We start from the raw sequence: 20,993 nt of genomic DNA, 5'->3' as shown, positions 1-20,993 counted from the left end.
AGATCCGTCAAGAACATCAACTCGTTACTGGCCGTCAAAACACACAGGCTATATTTAAAAAAGGAGGTTCTGTAAAAGTAAAATTGTTGATCAAATTCGGATTTTAAATAATAATTAAAAATCTTTGCCTCTAGCAGTGATAATGAAATAAGAAAACGTCTTTCTTTTTTACACTTATTTTTCATGGAGATCGTGAAAAGTAGAGTGAACAACTCAACAATACTATTACCGTGTAGTAGAGCATGAACTTATTATAAATATTACTTACACATATATTATACATATGTATATGCTACAACAAAGACAAATATTTGAAATGACTTTAAAGTACTGTCGCGAAAGTTGACTTTGAATTTCGAGCCAATGAAACATGGTACCTTTTCTATTTTTATTTTGGAGAGCGAGTCTAACAATGAAATAAAAAGTTACAAGCGGGTAAGTTTGAGAATAACATCATCCAAGAATAAGACCGTCGATAAATATGCTGCCCTTGTAGCTTAGTTGCTTGTGTTACCAGATGTTTCTTTTGATTCCCAGTGAAATAATAACAATTTATAGGTTGAGAAAGTTGATGCAAAGTAGTATTTCGTTTTGTAGAAGTTTGAAATACGAGTGAAAAAACTAGTAATGCTATGTATATATATATAATATATGTATCTCAATGTCATGTAATGTATATGTCATTGCAAAATATCCGTATTTTCTCAAAGCAAAAAGCAAAACTAACAATATTATTCAAAAACTGTGCTCCATTACATTCGTTATAATAAACAGCTATTTGTGTAATAATAGTATTTCATAAAACCCAGGGAGGGGCAGAACCCTTATAAAGATATTCACAACATAAAAGGTGAATATTGTTAACTCTCGTATTTCTAATTTATAACATAACGCCTATAAAAGAATAACTTCTTTAAGACTAACGAACACTAAGACTTTTTCTCTCATAAAAATTAACAACATAGTATATCGTTGTATGAAATAAGTAAATTTTTATTTAATAAATACGTCTCGATCGACATTTATTCTTAAGATCTATATGTATTTAAATTTATAATTAAGCGACGAAAATTCGTTTAACTATATTGGTAATTAAATATTTAGATTTATAATATTAAAATTGCATTTAACATATAACCTAACTATAATAATTGTGTATTATATACTTTTATGTTTTTACCATACAATTAATGATAATAAAAGTACTAAACTTAACAACATACATACCTTTTCAAAGTAAAATTGTTACTAGAAAGTTGATCACAAGTCACTTAAACATAAATAGCAAATACATTAGCACTTTGTCAGAGTTTTGCAAATGAGCGGCCGTAGCGAGCTTCAGAAGCGGCCCGTTGCTCTGGTATTGCGTTCACGACTGAAATATTACTGGCTGATACCAACGTCACTCTATGGACACTGATTGAATTCGAAATATACCTTAATTTTACCTAAATTTTACAAAATTATAAAGTCTGAAGCGAGAAATAATATCGTTTGAATATATTAAAAATTTATTACCTTTTGTGATAGAATTTACTAAATACTAGAAATTCAAAATGTTTTCGGTTTTCTAACCTTTAATCCTAACTTATTCAGAAGATTATCGTCGGTCTCCTTACGATTTCGTGTATATCACGCTTACATTTATGTTAATTATTTATTTAATATAATTAATGTTTAGCCCATAAATGTATAACCCCTTATTCATAAGTTACACCGTAACTACTTCACCTGCCTTTTCATCACAGCTGTATCAGCCCTTTGACAGATAAAGCCAAAAGTTTCGTTAATGCAAATTAGACTGGTTTAGATTTTATGAATAAGGGACTCGGGACTCAACAATTTTTTTTCATTACAACAATTCATACCTGTAATTCTGTTTTTAGTGACAATCGCTAAACCGATAATTTCGTGTGTAAATCAGTTAACAATGTTCTTGAGTTTGTTGTGATATACTCGTACACATGTGTAGCAATCCCAATACAATACCCACTCAAACCAATACGTCATAAGTGCTAATTTTTTATACGTATATTCGCATGTTAAACAGGCACCATTGTACTCTAAATCTATGTATCAATTTGATACATTATTATAAACATGATAGTTTTATAAAGCTATGATTCTGTTTTTGTTTTTCTATTCGCGTCACGACTTTATCAAATGAATTTAATTGAAGAGGAGCGTGGAGTAACATTATATTAATTGAACCACAGAGTTATTTATTGTAAAGTGTTTAGAGAATTATAAGTTATGTGTTACTGCCGTACGTCAAAATCATATTAAATTTAACAGAAGAATAGTACAGGGATGTTTTGACTTTGTTTTTCTTTATATAGAACAGGGGCAGGAGGACACTCTCAATGCCAGAGGGCTCGCGAGTGTTTTGCCAGCCTTTGATCTTTAGACAACATTGTATTATCTTACCTAATGTAATAGTAACAGCTTTATGCGAAAAAATTTTGAAGAACTAAAGTTCTTGTTCGGTAATACCTATCTATTATGATTAAGCCTTTATTTATAGTTACTTGTACACAAATTAAAAACTAATTAAATCGGGTTTCGGCATAGGCCTCCCGTAGCACTTGGCATTGTCCTCTGTATTGCGTATTTCTCGGCCAGATGACTTCCGCTATTTTCTAAATGACATATTCCCTTTGATGCTATCCCTACTGTATTCCATTACCATTCGCTACTCCGCCTTTAAAAGCTATAATAGAATTAAAATTTACATATTCAATCTAAGTACCACCGTTTTATGTGGTTTGATAAAAGTAAATAAAAATAAAAAAGCTATCTCTATCTCTAATGTATGTAGTAATAAAAAAGCTATCAAACATCAAATAATATTAGCTTTAAATTTTTGACATAGTTTTAATATATAACATTTATGTATGTAAATGCCGATTAGACTACTCGTTAATTAAAACTATGTGGGGGACCTGAATTTTTACCTTATTCCATACACCTTACTAAAAATCTAGTTATTATATTTTATGACAGTTATTACTTCTAGAAGGCCATGTGTTTTAGATTTTTTCATACCTGGAGCCCGTTTCTAAATTATATAATGAAAACATACATGAAGCTTATATAACTAAGATATATTCCAACTGAACTTCTGATACATATAAAAGTCTTTAATGAATAAGAAATTTAAAAAAATGAGGTTGACTGAAATTACTGAGTGAGCTTTATTCAATTAATATAAATGTTTATAGCTTATCCGTAAAATACAATCTTTTATGAAAGTTGAACAGGTGAGCTTTTGAAATGATTTTCAATTTCTCTGATAATTTTCAATATCCGACACGCGCCGAAGCTTTTTAAAACAAGTTTTAGAAAGAAAGTGCGAACCTACTTGAAGCTTTACTTGAATAAATCTTTATGTTGTATAAGAATTGAAGATTATATAATAGTTCTACTTAGTAATAAGTAGTTACGTAAGCTGCACAAATTAATACGAAATGGTCCATTGGTGTATTAAACTAAACTAAACTATTAACTATCTAACTAACGAAACTATTAAAAATGTATTTAATCAAATTTATTAACCTTAAAAATGTGACCTAATAAGAAAACTTAATCTAGTTGCTATCGAATATACAGTATTTACAATTTTCTTATCCTAAATAGTAATAATAAAAATATTGAAAAGTTTGGTACCTGTGGCAGTGACAGACCTTTAACGCTGGCAGCATTTCCTCACTGTATTGCGATACTTGTTCGTTGAGCGAGGAAAGCACCAGCTCTGGGGTCACTGCTACTATCTAACAGGCGCCAACTCAAATCTTTAATTAGCACCTGTGCACTTGAACACCACGGCTCTAGAGTCTCTACTCCAAACGGAACAAAATCTAATCGGAGGAAAGATTCTTATATTTAAGCCGTTTATTATTTTCCGCCTACTCTGTGGCCGCCCCTGCTGCTGCTTTACTCACATGCTTACTTCAAAACATTTAATAATGGGGCTGTTGCTTAAAACTTTGGTGTGAATTTCGACGCTTCATTAACACAATAACCAATTTAAAATTTGTTTGAGCATAGGTTTAGAAGTTTATTCATTGGGAGCGCGTTGAAGGCGCGGTCAGAAATGAATCCAAGAAGGGGACAAAGGGATGTAAAACTAAACGATAGTGCGTTCCGTTTCTTTGTTATTTTTTAACAATAGATGACGAATTGGGCTATATTTATTTCTACTGATACGAGCAAAAATTATATTTGCTAAAGTATTTTAAACAATATCTATAGCCATTAAAATACGTGGAGGGACAAAAACAGTACACAACATTGTCTCATGGGTTCAAGTAAACAATTTGTTTCCTGTTATAAGGCCGAGGTAAACACTGTCAGCGAATATTAAACTTAATCATAAATAACATCTGAATATTGAATATCTTACGGTTGCTAAGGAAAACATCACTTTTGTTTCCAGGAGCGGTTGGTGTCCAACTTTATCGGATCATAAAATGCAGGGATCGCTCATAGAAGTGTTTTACTATAAATTACTTTCGTTTAGATGATAGGTCCCTGAAGCTTTATCATCGACTAACCTGTATAAAATTACTTGCAAAATGTAAAAGGAGGTTTTTATAAAACATTGTTCATCATTTTCTTTTGTTTTACTTAAGTTTCTTTATAATACCAATTTCTTTTATAGGTATCATTAGGGTCCTAAATCTTGTTTTTAATTCGGTTCTTAACTATTTTAAAGTTAGCGTGCTTTTCCAGACTTTGGGTAAGAAGGTAAACACATTTTATTACATTTTTACGGACGCATAGGATTGGTTTGTTGATGTCTTATAACATAGTAAAATTTTAAAGTATCTCCCAACAATATGGAAGTACGATTAATGTTAGTTACTGAAATATATGTTTAAGCATAAAGATATTTATCCTGGAAACAGGGACCGAACTGCTTCCTTACGAAGTCGCCGCTACCAATATTTCATATTGTATTTTCGTTGCCTAATTTTTGCTCTGTCTAAGAATATATCTTGTTTAAATATTCTAAACGCGACATATATACGTGACGCTGAATTGAAAATTATTTTTTTATCCTTCTATAACTTTCCATTCCATTCATTTTATTTATGGAAATAAAAATAAAATCATGCCTGGAATAGAAATCATTCCTTACGTACCTCTGAAATTAGCTGAAATAAAAAAAAATGGCTGGTAAACCTAATAACGTAGGACTAGAAAATAATGAGTTTATTCATTATTCATTCAGTCATGTGAGTGAATGTGTGAGTGTAATGTGTATGCATATGTAACCACACGTCAGGTATCAGTGTTCAGAATAAACAACAATAAAGATTTCGGGACATTAACGCATCACATGCTTAATATGTTCGAAAAATCGAGTTGTGAGTTTAAACTAAAAGAAAAAACATTCATTCAGGCATTTATGCATTTAAAAATAGTCCCCTTATATAACAAAATACAATTCTACACAGCTGATAAACGTAAGGCATCTTGTTTTTCACTCGATATAAACAAGGATTCGGCGTTATTGAATCTTTTACGTTCGTTTAAGGAGCGGAGCTTTAATATTATTATTAAAGCTTTTATTATTATTTATTAATCCATACAATAATTGTTAGAATTCTAAGTATACGTATCAATTGTGTTAGTGTTCTAGTATTTGTATGGCCCTTTCTAAGCTAAAAGGCTTCTACATATTTTCCCATTTCTCTTTGTCTTGAGCAACATTCATCCAGTATTCCCCGCCAGTTCTATTACGTCACCTGTCCATCTTTTCTTCTGTCCTATATGTCTCTTTCCAGTAGGTCCAGTTCATTTTGTTGTTTCAAGTGTCCATTTTCTATCCCGCGCTCTAGATACATAACCTGCCCATTTCCATTTAAGCCTTAGAGGGTGTAGAAGTGAATCTGTAAGTTTTTTTTCGAATGGCATGCCGACAAAACAGCATTGTTCTTGTTTAGATCCTTGCTGAAAACGGCAAAAGCTGGTAGAATATTTGAATACATTAAGACCCATTAAGCACTGTTAAAGGATCTTAATGATGACAGGTTATTTCTATAAAACTTATACGTTAAGAGACATGGTAACCGCCACAATTTTTGTTTCTGCAATACATCTAACTGAAATGTGTAATCAGCTGTGAAACACATGCCATAAAAAGGTCAGTACAATAAAAAGATAGAAAGCATTTTAGGTCAAGATCGTTCTAAAGTGACTCGAGTTGACATCTTAACGACCCCCCCCCCCCTCATGTACCGACAAGTATATTTGTAGACGTTTCTTTGATCATTATGAATTTGATTTCCATTTTGTAAAACAAAACGGAGTCGTGATGAAGCTGTACGTACGTATAATTCTGTCGTGGGGTTAAACCCCGTTCTAAGCCGGGAAAGGTCGTATTATATACTAGCCACGATTTACATCTGAATATATAGAACAAATTAGTAATGGCTTTCGTAAATATCAAATATTTAATGTTCATACGGTAAACTCTCGTCTCAAATCAAAGAACGTATTCAAATAAAGGTTTCGAATCGACAAGATGTGTCCATAACATTAGTGACGTATTTGAGATTTAAAAAATATAGAATAAAGTCAGTAAAGAAAAAAGACATATACATGGGTGGTCACAATATTTATGCGTGCTTATTTATTTTGTGTAATTGCCTCCAAAAGTAAAAAAAAACAAATCAGTTTTGACGCTCCAGTGTGATCTCGACTATGTATCACGTCCTTACAAATGAAATTGGCGTTTTGTATGGGAGGAACAAAAAGTTGAATATTTTTAAATATAATATATTTAATTAATCAAAGTATGAACAAAAAATGGTAATCTGTTGGAGCAAGGTCCGGGGAGTACGGAGGATGTCTTAGACATTCCAATTGAAACTCTTCTAATTTGGTAGCCGTCTGTTGTGCAGTGCGTGGTCTAGCGTTGTCGTGAAGTAGCAGTGGCGTGGAGCGATTGACCAGCCTAGGTTCTTTAGCCGCTAGCTTTTCCATCATGGTTTGCAATTGCTGACAATAGACATCAGCTCAATAATCTGGCCAGATTTGAGAAAACTGCAATTAACAATACCGGCACTATTCCAACAAACGCTTACAAGTAACTTTTTTGGGGTTAATTTTCGCTTGGGGCAGGATTTGGCTGGCTGGCCAGGATCGCGAGCGATCGCCAGCGAGCGCTGAGCGCTTCCGATTATCGTAAAGAATCCACTTTTCATCACAGGTAATGATTCGGTTAAAAATACCTTCATTATTGTGCCCGTTCAGTAATGTAACGCAGCAGTTGCGGCGCGTTTGCCAGTTTGCTTCAGTCAGTTCGTGAGGTACCTTTCAAGCTTTTTAATCTTCCTAATTTGCTTCAAGTTAATTAAAACAGTTTTATCACTAACACCGCAGCTTGCAGCTAACTCGGACGTGGTTTGCGATGGATCCGCTTCCACAATAGCCTTCTATACTTCATTATCAACTTGGGTCTCAGGCCGTCCACGGGGCTTGTTCTGCAGGTCGAAATTTTCAGAACGAAAACGTTGGAACCAAAAACGAACTGTGTTTTATTTTGCAACATGACCGCCATACACATCATTCACCCTTCGAGTCGTTTCCGCAGCACTAGTGCCACGGCGGAACTTGTACTTGTAAATAATGCGATACTTTAAGTTTTCCATTTTGTAAAATGAGTGACACAAACAGAAAAAAACAGAAGAAAAAAACAAATAAATGACGGTCATCGAAGCACAAATACATGAGTAAATAGGTGTACAAATTTGAATTTAAAATTCCTAAACAAAGAGGAGAACATCGTGATTAAAGTGGCCAGTACGAAATACGCCAATTTCATATGTTTCATATGTATCTGATGAGGATCTTTGACAATCTGGGACAAATCTTTGTTTTTACTTAATTTTATCATTATTTATTACTTAAGATGTCATGTGGAGCATGGTGTAATGGTTGCAGCTCCTTACAAACGTTGTTAAAAACAAAAAAAAATGCGATTAAAACTGGCTATTAAAAAGAGTGGTGGAGAGTTTATTGCCAGTTCTTCTCTTACGTTCTACGCCCTTGATTTGAGAACTGACAGAACATGTAAAATTAGAAGCATTTAACGTATATTTCTTTTTTTTTTGACGTTCCTAAGTGTACTTATGTAATGTCTGAATAAGTAGGTGATCAGCCTCCAGTGCCTGACACACGCCGTCGACTTATTGCGTCTAACCGTGGCACCGTTCGAGCGAATTTTAAATACGCACATAGAACGAAAGTCCATTGATAAGTGCACAGCCGGAGATTGACCTACGACCTCAGCGATGAGGGTTGCACGTAGAGCCCAACACTGCTCCCAAAAGTAATGAACATAATATTTGTTTTGTATTTATTGTATCACTTCTAAAAAATCATAAATCAAACTCAGTTTATAACACGACATTCATTGACGTTGGTTGTTGAGCGGTAAGAATTTCCATGGGTCATCTAGTATTAGCATAAAAACTGATACGTAGTGGAACAAATCCAGAATGATGTCACAACTGTCATTGTCCTTATTATTGTCCTTAAAACGGCTCCACTTTCCTTTACGCCTTTGGTTTCACCCATGAGTTAACTTTCCTGTCCCTAATTTCTGTGAGTAATTAATTGTATTATCTACACTCATTTTAATATATTACCGTCATGGGATAGGATATACGAGGGAGTTCAATCTTTATCGTCAGTGGAATAAGAGATGGAGAAATAGTGAAAAGGACAAAGTGGCGTAAAGCAGGAAATACGTAGGTCTTAATCTGATCGGCTTTTCTAGGCCCCGTTTGAGCTCCTTTATTATATTATAATCTGTTAAGGAAATTAGACCAAAAACATAAATAGAAGCATAAATAAAGTATATATAATAATAGTCTTTATTCATACACATGTTATTAACAAACATTTAACAAAAATAGATATAAATAACATTTTCATTACATTTACATGGATCCCGTCGACCCATCGATCTGTTGATCTGCCCTTGTTCCTTTCTCCTTTTGGATCAGTCCCTTCGGTTATTGTTTTTGACCATCTGTCATGTGTATAACGGGCTACGTGTAAAGAATATATAATAAAAACTAATATAGAATATAAATAAATAGTACTTTATTGCAACAATGAGATGAATATATCAATAAATCGATTTTTTATAGTCACTTTATAACTGAAGGTTGTGTGGGCTTACTCCATTTCCCCCTGTCTTCGGGAAACCTTACAGCTTAAGTAATAGCTAGGGCCTGTGTGGACCTTAACTTAGTTGATCCAGCGAATAGGAGATCAGTTTCCGGGTCTCGTGACCTCGACTCTACTAGTCACCACTAGATTGTTCTTGTTGATCTCTGAGTGGTCTTAAGAAGCTCATACATCAATAAATAAATACAAATATATTTCATATATTTAGCAGAAATTAAGTTTGGAACGAAGACAGTGGTGTGTATATTTCTCTATCGTTAACGCTAAACACAAAAACTACAAAGGATTGTCATACAATGGATATTTATGACTCAATTACGCCAGAATGTTTTCACGAATCTAGTTGAAATTTGGCACAGAACTGAGGCAAATGCCATTTTCTATCACGGAAATTTCGGTTTACTCAAACTAAAGCTGAAAGTAACTTTATTCATACAGTGGGTTAGATGTAGTTTCCACTTGAACGAAGTGGTGGTCAACAAATAAAATGTAAGTAAAATAACACCGCTTCACAATTTTGTCACCGGAAACACCATCATATCTGTACTATATTTATTCTGTAGAGAAATTGTGATTCTTTACATGATCCTCACATAATTTAACTCATTATTTTCTAGACAGATCGCTTCGGTCGCTGACATATCGTTAATTTGTGAAATGGAATATGACGGGACGCATCTCGCAACACCAAACCAATTACCATTCTAATTGTAGTAGACAAATCGCATTTACGACGCCATATACTAATATAAGAAATAATTGCATAGTAAATGTTTTAAAATATCAAAAACTAAATAATATTAAATATTATTTTATAGATTTGCAAACGATTTTCATAATTAGTTAACCGTACGGAAAACAATTTAAATTACATCATAGATTAAATTGGAAATTACAAAAAGCTTCTATTAACGAAAATAATGTCATTTTTATTCAGCATATATATTCTTTTATGCTTTCAAAACCTAGTCGTTAACTGATTTGGGCACTATCTTGTCATAAATAATATAGCATTTATTATTAATCTGTACGGTGACCATGTCAATAGAAATAAAAAGCATCATTTTCTAAAAGTACTTTGTTTCTTTACGTCGTAAGTTACAAAGGCTGTAAAAGAAAATTACGGATGTGTCCTGTCTTTAGCTTAGGATGTTGGGTGTAATTTGTACCGCAATTGAAGCCCATTCTAACCTCACTGATTCCAAGATTACGGAAAGCTTGATTATGTTTGTAAATTGTTCGTTTGTACTCCCTCTCAATAGTTTCAACTTTTAACACAATCAATAACATTAGATTTGCCATTGCCACTCTTTTGACGTCTATAAAAATTAACATTTACAAAATATTATCTCTAATAACTCAAATACATATGAGATAACAATTTAAATATTTAAGACATGGAAGATCTCTTTGGTGCCTTATAAACTTATTTAAATCAAAATAGATAAATTTATTTTTATTACTAATATTAGGTCCTTACATATGAAATTGGCGTTTTGTATGGGAGGAACAAAAAGTCGAATATTTTTAAATATAATATATTTAATTAATCAAAGTATGAACCATTGTTTTCTATGCACTTTTGCCATCTCATAGGTAGTTCATTAATCCCTTTACTAAAAAAAACAGTCGGACAGGAATCAATAAAATATGTGAAGGCAATTTGGATTGCCCCATCAGAGTTAAATTTTTTCCCTTGCAAGAAGTTGTCCAAATTTCGAAAAAAATGGTAATCTGTTGGAGCAAGGTCCGGGGAGTACGGAGGATGTCTTAGACATTCCAATTGAAGCTCTTCTTTCCTCTTTCTTCCAATTTGGTAGCCGTCTGTTGTGCAGTGTGTGGTCTAGCGTTGTCGTGAAGTAGCAGTGGCGTGGAGCGATTGACCAGCCCAGGTTGTTTAGCCGCTAGCTTTTCCATCATGGTTTGCAATAGCTGACAATAGACATCAGCCGTAATAGTCTGACCAGATTTGAGAAAACTGCAATGAACAATACCGGCACTAGTCCACCAAACGCTTACAAGTAACGTAACTTTTTTGGGGTTAATTTTCGCTTGGGGCAGGATTTGGCTGGCTGTTTAGGATCCAACCATTGCGCTGAGCGCTTCCGATTATCGTAAAGAATCCATTTTTCGTCACAGGTAATGATTCGGTTTAAAATACCTTCATTATTTTGCCGGTTCAGTAATGTAACGCAGCAGTCGACGCGCGTTTGCCGGTTTGCTTCAGTCAATTCGTGAGGTACCCACCTTTCAAGCTTTTTAATCTTCCCAATTTGCTTCAAGTGAATTAAAACAGTTTTATCACTAACACCGCAGCCTGCAGCTAACTCGGACGTGGTTTGCAATGGATCCACTTCCACAATAGCCTATACTTCATTATCAACTTGGGTCTCAGGCCGTCCACGAGGCTTGTTCTGCAGGTCGAAATTTCCAGAACGAAAACGTTGGAACCAAAAACGAACTGTGTTTTCTTTTGCAACATGACCGCCATACACATCATTCACCCTTCGAGTCGTTTCCGCAGCACTAGTGCCACGGCGGAACTCGTACTCTTAAATAATGCGATACTTTAAGTTTTCCATTTTGTAAAATGAGTGACGCAAAAAGAAAAAAACAGGAGAAAAAAACAAATGAATGACGGTCATTGAAGTACAAATACATGAGTAAATAGCTGTACAATTTTGAATTTGAAATTCCTAACCAAAGAGGAGGTATTTGAGGTCAAAATGGCCAGTACGACAAAAGGCCAATTTCATATGTAGGGACCTAATACTTAGTCTGGCCATAAATACTGTTACAATTAAATGTATACAGTAACATTTTGATTTGAATTTAGAATCTGTCATTTTTATATGATTGTTCATTGAGTTTTCTCATTTTGGCGCCAATACATTGTACAATATTTTGCGATATTAAAATGGAATGGGGTGATAAAAATAACCGAATCGCTGTGATTGCATTACACAAAGTAGGTATGGAGCCAAATTAATTTTTAAAACTCTCCACACGCTTGGCATTTATTATGTAATATTATATATACACTGTATATTATATGTCACTGTAGACCTCTGTTTGTGACAGACAAAGATCTGTCCGCCCACGTAGTGTTCGTACAAAATAGGCAAGCCACAGGAGATAGAATTCGAAGAAGTAGGGGAAAGAATTCGAAGAAATCCTGTTCGAAATCAAAAGATGAAGTTAACACCTAGAACCATGTCGCATATTTTAAAAGATGACTTAGGACTTGTAGCCTATAAGAGACGTACAAGTCATTTATTAACTGACATTTAAAAAAAGAATAGAGTGGTAGAACCGAAACAACTATAGAAACGTTACGCAAAGGGAGGTCACATATTCACATCACAAAAAATATAACCGCAAAGCTCCAAGGAATCTTTCGAGTTAGTCGACAGAGTGCAACGCGGGCACTATCCGACTTCAGTGATGGTTTGGTGGTGATGGGGATTAGCTATGAAGGACTGACTGAGCCATACTTTAATGAAAAAGTTATCTAAACATCACCACAACTGTATCAAGATACAATTCTCGAGAATGTAGTGAAGGCCCTTAACAACACCATGTTTAATAAACAAGAGTAGTCCTACCAGCAAGACTCGGTGCCGGGTCATAAAGGTCGGTCTTGGTTGGAAACGTACGTTGCGGACTTTATCAGTGCTAAAGACTGGCCGTCGTCTAGTCTAGATCTTAATCCCCTGGATCATGATTTATGGTCAATTTTAGAGAGTATGGCTTTCTCTAAACGCTATCATAATTTAGAGTCCCTTACACAATCCGTACGATTGGCAGTGAAGAATTTTCCCATGGAAAGAGTGCGTGCTTCTATTGATGCCAGATGCATCAAATTTTAAAGGACTGTATTTTTGCCAATGGATACCACTTATGTATGCATTATTTATATATAACTTGTAAGAGCTTTTCTAGAATCGTAGTCAGCGAGAGACTAAAATGTGTAGTACTCGTGTAACTCAAAGACGATAAAAATTTTTACATACATAATTAAGAAGTGAAGTGCTTTAATAGAATACTATTTCTTAATATTTCCTCACCACATACTAAGCAGTTCGGAGATCTGCGTGTAGCTCTGTAGCAGCATGTCTACGGTACCCACGGATAATTCTAATATTTGAAAAAAAACGACATTATTTTATAATACATATATTACTGAGAGCATAGATCAAAATAACTGAAAATCTTTGGAATGTGGACTTACGTAAAAAGTGTAATATACATTATAAATAATTTATATTACTATCGCATTGGCTTAGCCCGAAGTGTGTATGGATTTTTGATTAGTAAATAATAAACATTATTTCTCCATTAAAGAATTTTACTAAAACATTATTTAAGACTTGCTGAATAAGATATTTTGATTCTAGTAGTAATCCTCTTGTAGGTTTTAGTTTAAAGTTCTAAATTTATTGCTTTAATAAATAATAAAAGCATCAAAAGGCTACAAAAACGTAACTGAGCACACAACATTTTTCCTAATAAATATCTGATTCGCTTTGTTCAGGATAATTGAGCTGCTACACAGAGGTAAATTCCATTTTTTGTTACTGAAAATAACTTGTCACCGTGATAAATATAAACACAAGTAACATAATAAGATTTTATTATAGATTTGGAATTTTAATAACGCTTTAGCCGGCCATATTTTCCCAACTGTCAAATGGACAATATTACAAAACTTTGTCAGTTTAAATCGGGATCAAGAGTCTCCAGAACGTTGTGATGCTGGATACAGATTATTCTCAGTATTCTGTGTTTAACTTGACGGTATGATGCTTCATAAATTATTCACAGGCATCGTCATTCATGCTTAAATCCTACACGTTTTCAACTAGATAGATAAATATAGCTTTACGCCTGTATATTTTTACTATTAATAAACTAAAACGATTTTACAAAAATGCAAACATATATTAACAAATACGTGTGAACACGAATTCATTATTTTTTTAACGTAGCGCGACTTTTTGACGCTGTATAAATTTAATATATTTATTATTCTCCCAAGACATTGATGACTTATTATGACAGGTAAATTTTGATGTTCATATTAATATGTTTGAACATTATATATGATGGGCTGAAACGTTCGTCGGCTAGAAAAAAGAACATTTTTTTTAAGAATTTGGTTTTATTTTATATAGCCTTCGAGAGCAATACAACGATTATAGCGGTTATACATATTTTAAAGTACGATTTGACTTTAGTGTCAAAGTTTTGGCTTTTCGGCGATGACCTCAGCGCAAATTTTCTGTCTAGCGAGAATTCTTTTAAGGTTTGAGAACAGGTAAGTTACATACTTCGCCTGGATTGTTGAAAGTTGATAGCGCTAGTTGAAGAGAATGTTTATAATGATATCAGATAACACAATAATTAGTTTTGCAAGACAGAGAAACATTTTCCTGCGTGAGCGGGAATTCAAATGATTATTAGAATTTAAATATTATATGAGTTTGCTAATATGAACTTAATTCCCTAGGTTTTTATTAAATATTCTATGATACAAGAGTTATTAATATAGGGCAGTGGGAATAACGTATATATTTATTATCTATTTAAGAGCGAGTCCAGGGTTCTCGTCACAGTTAAATCATTTATCTAAACAGTATCAAGCAAAAAATTGTGATAAAGTGATGCCCTGGCTCGGGCCTCTTGTCATAATGAATGAATTGGTCAAGATTGGGGCGAGTAAAGACATAATGTGGAGAAGGCTTTTGTTCGGATCGGCGAACGGACTTTAGTTTGTTTTTAATTCAATAAATTTAAAAAAAGGAACTTCGTATGCTTACTTTGCTCCGAAATGCTATTTTTACTTATTCTATTAGCGGAAAATGAAAAGGCTTTCCGATGTTCTAGCCTCATAGATAATGAGCGTAGCGAATATAAAAATTGCAGTATAATCTGTATTGCATAATGCATATACATATATCTTTGTACGTGCTGCACTGATCCGCCTTTGATGCCTTGGCATTCTTTGAAAAGCAAGTATGAAAGTCGTAAACACTGGCCATTAATGAATCACTTGACATTTCGAGGGTAAACATTTTAAGTCACTATTATTAATTAACGTGAAGGCAGGTGGGTTGGAACAGGCCTTTTGTCAATATTTGTGACTGGCGGGCGCAGTGCTCTCTATCAATCTGTCTATAATTTATTGCGTTCCATACTTTATACCTCACCTGCCCAATATCGAATAATTATACCAATTTGGCACTTTTGTAATTTTTAATAGATAATATTTATCTTTTACTTGGAAAATATGCTGTTAATTTTAGTACAATCTATAATTAATTATTATAGAGATATAAAATTTGTGAGGTGGTAGGGATCTTTGGATCTGCTGAAGTGATTTTTATTTTTTCATAGAAAGCCATAATTTATTAATCAACAAAAAAGTTCTGTTGCCTGTATGGTTATGGTTGCCAGCTCCGATTCCAAAACAAAGTGTTCAGGGGAATAGTCAATGCTCCCTGGTACATTCACAATAACGACCTCCGTCGGGACCGTAATGCAGAGGACGTCGCCACTACAATCAAAAAGATTGCTGGAGCCCAGGAATAAAGGCTCCACTATCCCGTGAATGTCGAGGCTATTCAACTTCTTGACACCACGGGCCTAGTGAGAAGATTGAATAGGACAAAACCTTAGTTGTGTTAGTGTGCGTTAGTCTTAAGTGCTAAACAATGGGAAGTGAAAAATAGAACACAAAAACAGAGTGTCTTCCCTTTAATAGAGACTAAGTAGTGTTCTTTGACAGTTTCTTACATAAAATAACCTTGTTAGTAAATTAGATTAGACTTAAATTTCTTATTAGTATTAAGTTCGGCTAGATGGTAATGATGTCTCAGTGAAGATACTTATATTAAAAGTGAGTGTCGTAGGTTCTATATTAACCTGAAAAATTTAAAGACTTTCGAAAAATTTAAGGTCACGGTTGCCCGTGCGCACGGGTGGCTATTAAAACAAAATCTTCTTAAGCATATATTTATATATATTGGAGTTTACTTTTTATAGCTTTCCAGACCGAATTATAGAACTGGGTTTTTAGTAAAACTTCAATTTTTCTTATACTAATTTGTTGCCTGAAATGAAGTTATGAAACATATGGTATTATTTCAGAATTCGTTTGATATCATTTCTCAAACATTCTTACAAAATTGAAAATAAACATGTAGATCGACAAACGAGATCCATTGTGTATTACTAGGTTGAAAAGATAAAATGTTTGAATAAGCTTTTAATATTCTGCAAACATTATTAATATAAATAGAACAGATAACTTAGATTTGCGGGAAACGTAACTTAGAGGTTTCCCTATATCGGTATCGGAACCGTTACGTTTATGGACCGCCGAAACTATTTTCAATGGAATCTCGGCGTTAGCCGTTGGCCTTAAGGGTCTTTACAGCTTAAGTCGGGCTGTTTTGGCGAGCGAAGGTCGGCCGGAATGGGTTTATTCCCGCGACTAGCCCGACTAGCTAAGCGTCTTCTGATAGACTAACCGCGGTAATTGGGCTCGGAGCTCTGTGTAATAAAAAATAAAAAGCCGGTAAATTCTCTCAAGATGCAGTTCTACCTTTATCGATGTAGTGTATTAACAACATTTAAGAAACAATTACAAACGATAAATTATGTTTTATTATTAAAACGACGTTAACACGATAGATTTTATTATTTAGTTAATTATAGTTTTATTATTCGATGCGTGACATACATAAAACAGGAAATACTTTTACCAATTGTAATTTGGAGGTAATCGGTAAAGTTAAACTACGAGCGGTACCAAGTTAAACCACCTTAGTGTTCGATCTAATAAGATCTCCCTTAACTTCGGAGGCGGTTGCCAAACTTTACAATAGCATGTTCTTATTAAACTTTACCGGTTGTATAGACTTAATTGTGTATAACGTTTTATCGTCTTTGGTACTATGCGAAAATCACACTTGCTTGCTTCCGTTTGCGGCAAGGACGTCATCAAAGTCTGGGGCAGAAAGAGGCAGCAAAAAGGTAATCGATAAAACTCTTTTTTTATAAATAGTCAATTTATTTTTATTGTTAAATATATGTTATCAGTTACTGAGTTTTCATGAATTGGTTTCGACTTAAAGAATTGTGCATTTTATATGGAAAATATACCTCCACACCTCTTTATCTGAAGCTGGCTATATTTATTGCACAGTCAAGTCAGTTAGTTTGCACTTGCTTTACAACTCATACTGTTCCCATCCTTTGTACTTACTTCTATATAGGACATAGAGGCGACGATTATTACTATATATAACATCAGAGAATCAGAAATTCCTGACATCTTTAGACAATATTTACAAAAGAATAATAAAGACAAACGACTCCAGTGATGTCTCTTACTTATTAACATATTACTACGTATAGTAATTTTTGTAATATCTCACCAGTTTTATATATTGTTTAAGCTTCCTTTAATACAATCTTGCAAGCTGTGTTGACCTAGTGGCTAAGCGTGCAACTCTCATCCCTGAGGTCGTAGGTTTGATTACCAACTGTGCACCAATGGACTTTCATTCTATGTGCGAAGAAACACATTATGAGGAAACCGGCTTACCTTAGACCCAAAAAGTCGACGGCGTGTATCAGGCACAGGCACAGGAGGCTGATCATGCCTATTAGATTGACAAAAAAATGATCATGAAACAGAAACAGAAATCAGAAAGAGGCTCCGACCTAAAAATGTTGTAGCGCCACTGATTTCTTTAAAGACAATGTGGCTATAGGATGATTTCATAGCTTTAGTACCTAATAAAAGTAGGTATAGCAATCCTAGTTAAGGAACGCATCAAAACGTGATAGGATTGTGTGTTGTGATTCCAACTAGTAATTCATCTCCCGAGGGTCAAATTATCTCAGTAACGTTGTTAGCATAGATTATATGCTTTACCTACCTATATATAGGTATATTCTATACCATAGTACATATCTACCTCTTATGTTTTCATAAGAGGCCTATTTATCGTAACTATACATATTCAGTCTAACTAATAAAAAATCACTATTCATGTGTTATAACAAGGTGATAGTTATGAAGTGAATAGAGCTTGTACATGGCATAAACACCTCTTCGACCCTAACCCTAACTTTCTTACTAACTACTAACTGACGTGAGACTTATCTTAAATTATCGTGATTTATGTGTATTTTTACTTTTAATGTATCATCTTTTTAGATTAGTTTTTTTTTTTTTTCCTGTTTAGTTTTGTCTTAATAACTGTGTATAACATGTATTTTTGCACTTCTTATCTATCTTATGTAATTTAATACATTTTTATTTCTTTACTCACCGTGGTTGCCTGGAAGAGATCGCTCGAAAGCGATAAGGCCGCCAGTTGCCCTCCTTTTAATTTAATTATGTTAAATTTTATTATATTGTAATGTAACGTAGTGTTAATAAATAAAATAAATAAATAATCCTGATCCTTATTTTTTGTTACTGTTATATTAAAAAAAATGTTTTCAGGTTCAATAAGTTCTACGGAAATTAATGGAGCTTAAACAACAGTGGCAAATGAGCAAAGTAGATGCCAAAAAATAATGAGTGAACACCGCATTGCCAAAAACAAAACTTATGGTGGCAATTCACGAATGATCTAGACAGGACCGTCTACTAAGGCTTAAATTATTAGAACTGGAATTAAAATAATAATTAAATATTTATGTAAAAAATAAAACCCCTGTTTTAAATGAAATATAACTTTTTATTTATTTCACATCCTTATCTATCCGCATGTATGTAAATAACAGCCTTAAAAATATGTTTCAATAAAAGCAGCTCTACCAGTTTGTCCAGCCTGATTTCCTGGGTCTGGGTTGGCCTTGGTTCTTCTGGAGCATTCTCAGTGTCATCATACATAACATCCAGGTCTTCTTTCATATCAATAGCAATATTGTGGAGGATTGCTAGGTGCTCCTATAAATATATATATATATATGCCATTTTCAAATGACACTGAGAAGCCATGAATTCATTGTATTCCTTGTGGTTATATGGGAATGATTGTATGCCTCCTCTTTGGTGTGAAAATTGTGTGAAGAAATACGGAGTCAATGCATGAAGCCTGAATCGCCAAGAAGCCGTCCCTGAGCCGAACTCTCTACTTTTCATTCTTTGTCTAAGTTGACTTTCTCTGAAGATACGGCTGTCGTGAGTTCTGCTTCTCCACTGTGCCACGACATTCAGAATAAGCAGTGTTGCATCACACATACATTGTACATTCAGGGATACAAAGCCTTTCCTGTTTATGTAGAATTGGACACTGTCACCACCATTTTTTTTAATTCTAACAGGTGTGCAATCGATAGCCCTTATCACGCCTCGAAATTCACTTATGGATCCCTGCAGATACCTCTTCCTGTTCACGGATTATTGCAGGCAAATTCATTTTTCAACAAACACAAATACCTAGTACATAATTTTTTCTTTGAACTGAACTGTCAAACGCGAAATGAAATCAAATGACGCTATTTTTGTCTTATACGCCCGTTAAACTAGGCCTCTACGTCGTTAAAGCATTGTACAAGTATTCATACAAACAAAACACTTTTTATAACAGGCTTTTATGTTCATAAATCTTTATTAGAAAGACCGATTGTTTTTAGCATTATACTTTTAGGATTTTCCTAGTGATTGGGTTTTTAACAAAAGAAAAATATGTTCAGGATGTAACTGAACTTTAATTAACAACTAGGATTCTCAAAATAGACAGAACGCTATAACAGTGGAGGAAAACATTGCGAGGAAACCAGCTTACCTTAGACCGAAAAATTCGATAGCATGTGGCAGGCACAGGAGGCTGATCACCTACTTGTCAATTACATTTACAAATGATCATGAAACAGATACAGGAATCTGAGGCAACCCTAAAAATGCGCTAGTGATTTATTTTTCACTGTGGACGCCCTCTGCCTCATCTAGGGTGAAGTTATGTAATGTGTGTCCGCATCGAAGGATGATACCGAACTAACTGCCTTAGTGTTATATTTTAATAGGAAATGTTGACTTAACAGAAAGTAAATTTCGTGTACCCTCTAGATCTGGGGATCTGCCAGGGGGCATCCCGTCCCTCCTTTCCGAAGAACGCGAATGGGCCAACGGCATCCCATCATGCCATTTGTCCGAAGAACGCGTTTGGCCAACGCTCACCGATGTCCAGAATGAGCATTCTGATAAACGAGCTATGTTATGATTGCCTATAAGTGCTTGTCCCAATAAAAATGGTATATGGTGGCTCTTTTACCAATCAGTATAGGGTATGGGTTGGAGGAATCGTAGCCAACTTTATCTTTATTTTCCAGCCCGGGCACCTACGCGTCTTCGTGACCTGTAGTCTAATAAACTACCAATTAATTATTACCATAATTGGATAACTATCCGTTCCTATGCGTTAATTATACATATTATTATATGTACATACAACGAACGCCGGAATCAATTCTTCCCATCTGTTTCATTGCGAATGTCAGAATTTATTACATCTGTGCGAATGTCAATAAGATTTTACTTTTTATATATACAAAGAGTCATAGCTAAAAAGGCCAAAAGCAGCATACCAGCAGTTATCAGCTACCAAAAAATGCCAATCGTGTACCTTAAAAGAAAAAATAACGTCAAAATTTCTCCATTGATAAGTTGGGGATTTCATACGTTGTGTATTTAGTAGATATTAAATAATATTTATTAAATACATAAGATAATGCATTTATTTCATACATTATATTTTATGGCTGGA

The 20,993-nt window shown here is 34.1% G+C and overlaps 1 protein-coding gene across 1 annotated transcript in view; it reads right to left on the bottom strand.

The window, feature by feature from the left end:
* LOC123713156 (G-protein coupled receptor dmsr-1-like) overlaps window positions 1-1,354 on the bottom strand; it is a 40,804-nt gene extending 39,450 nt beyond the window's left edge. The window contains exon 1 of the mRNA XM_045666697.1: window positions 1,228-1,354. The gene's annotated coding sequence lies outside the window, so the exon portion shown is untranslated. The remainder of the gene's footprint in view (window positions 1-1,227) is intronic.
* Window positions 1,355-20,993: the final 19,639 nt, after the last annotated feature.

This window comes from Pieris brassicae, chromosome 8 (genome assembly GCF_905147105.1).
Source record: "Pieris brassicae chromosome 8, ilPieBrab1.1, whole genome shotgun sequence".
NCBI lineage: Eukaryota > Metazoa > Arthropoda > Insecta > Lepidoptera > Pieridae > Pieris > Pieris brassicae.
This window is presented reverse-complemented; position numbering and strand designations above follow the sequence as displayed.